Source organism: Dysidea avara, chromosome 3 (assembly GCF_963678975.1).
Source record: "Dysidea avara chromosome 3, odDysAvar1.4, whole genome shotgun sequence".
NCBI lineage: Eukaryota > Metazoa > Porifera > Demospongiae > Dictyoceratida > Dysideidae > Dysidea > Dysidea avara.
In genome coordinates, this window is record NC_089274.1 from 40,361,137 (window position 1) to 40,363,566 (window position 2,430).

Below are 2,430 nucleotides of genomic sequence, written 5' to 3' on the forward strand. Positions count from 1 at the left end.
AACACGCCCCACTGACTAACCTGCTTCACGTGACCGAACTGAGCCAGTACACTGAGAGGTTTGCGGAATGTTTGCAACCTCTGGTTTGCAACAAAAACCGTCAAGCGCCAAGCGAAAAACGTGATCCATCGCCGTTCTGATGACTTCAGCAATCCGGCTGTATTATCTTTTTTTAGAAATCTTCCTTGGCAAGAAGGAATCCACCGACACACAAACACACACACACTGAAGGCAGTGTGCTGGACTGTTGGAAAAACTGATAGCTAGCATGGGCACCATGAACTTCAATGCAGAATGGCACAATTTGTCACAGGAAATTACTAACATGTTATCAGTGTGGACAGCTTAGAAGCTATATAAGACTGCAGTTGCATAGTAACCTAGTACAGCTGTATCACCGGCTAGCTATATCCAACTCCTATTCCTTAGTTATATTGATCCTCCATACCCAAACACTCAATTTCACCAAGAATACATACTTATTGTGTTGGGATGGCTATGTAAAAGAAGCTAGGTCTTGAAAGTTCTGGGAAACTGATTTAATCCACACATTAGAGTACTTGGTATAGATACAGAGGTGTTGTTATTTTGGTTGACCATTTGAACTACCTATGCATTCAGTTATTCAGAAAGCATGTTGAGTTCAATGTGAAAATCCAACTGTACAATTAAGAGCATCAATGAGATTATAGATATACATTGTAGGGAAACTTTTGTGACATGCTTAACATCCAAAACAATTACAAAGGAAAGGATTAGCTACTTGTTTACCTTATGCATTCATATATATAGCAATTCTTGTGTCTACTGTATAATCAAAACAATAAATATAATGCAATAGCTACTATAACTTCATGCACGTGTATGTACTAGCTGTACACCAACGATATCTTGCTCAAAGGAACTATAAAAGGTTGGTCCAAACACTAAAAACTTACAATATTGAATATCCTCTCAGTAAAGTATAGCACAAGAAGGAGTTACCATGTTAAAGAAGGTCATGCCATAATTATTGTGATGGTGAACTAGCTATTACAATATGTCATGAGGATGTGTGGAGACTTGCAGATGAAATCTCCAGACTGAGTATCATGACATGACTCTGATGTCATTACCTTATATTAAGTTATGGATTAAAGACCACAAGAAAAGTATCTCCATATTACAAGGAGGATCACCTGTTGCAGAAAGTTTTCAATACTTACTTTCAAGTGAACAGGCTAGGGACATGCAGTTAGTGCTAACTAATCGCCTTCTCAAATGGCAAGAAGTTTCTCCTGACTGGGTACAACGACAAACTTCCCAAGGTACATCATCAAAGTATTTTTCTGCCCTTTTGTCAAACAAACATTTACAATTAAGCATTCATTCTTCCCTAACTCATGGAATAATTTACCTCAATGTACAGTAGTCGAATCTTAATAATTATGATAGTGTTGTAAGTAATTTACATGTACACATACATCAATGATACATATTTGAAAATTGTAGTTTTGTTCTTAACCATGCACATTTGTAATCATTGTGTTTTGTACTGCATGTATTGTAGCTATGATTTTTGATTAGTTTTTCCTTTTTTCTGTGTATAATTATCTTCTGTACAGAAGTTTTACACAGTAAGGATAATAATAATAATAAAATAACTAAAAGTTAGGTGTATGACTCATTCTGCTACTGGACTAATAGCTACCCTATGAAACTCCAGCATATTAAAAGGGTTTTTTGTCTTTGTGAAACTGACCAGCTAGGGTAGCGTACGCGTGATTTAAGTGGCCATCATGGACTCTGCTCTCAATGCTAATTACACAGTTTTCACTGTACTATTTTGTGGTACTTAGTATAGCTACATTGCATGCAAACATTCTTAAACCAGTGTTACATTTATACCCCCTGCATGCAGGCCTTAATTTACACATGCAAGTGTTTTAAAAGGTTATGAGCTATATAGTAACACTATAACATGCATATGAACAAAACAATAAATTTAATTTTAGAGGCACTTAATTTGTATGATGCTATAGGAACTTCGCTATATTAAACAAGGGTATAGATCAAATGAGTCCTTTTGCCACCAATCAATATCTTTTTTAATGGTGTATTCTCTAAGGGAATACAATAAAAAGCTTAGTAACCATTATGTGTACAACTTTCAGTTAATGAACTGATTCTGGCTTCATCAAAAATTAAAATATTTCACTTAATATAAAAGGAGGGTTCCTGCATGGTGGCCTGCTTCCAGAAGGTGTGGTGTACAGTCATGCATGCATGATGCTCAACCCACACAACTGAAAACAGCTTGGCTGTAAAAAAGATGCACCTAAATCTCAAAAAATAGTGTGCCAGAATGCAGCCAATGCCATGCAGCTATCTGTATCTCAAATTAATATACAAAACTATTTTCTATGCAAATATGTACAGTACACTTTATTT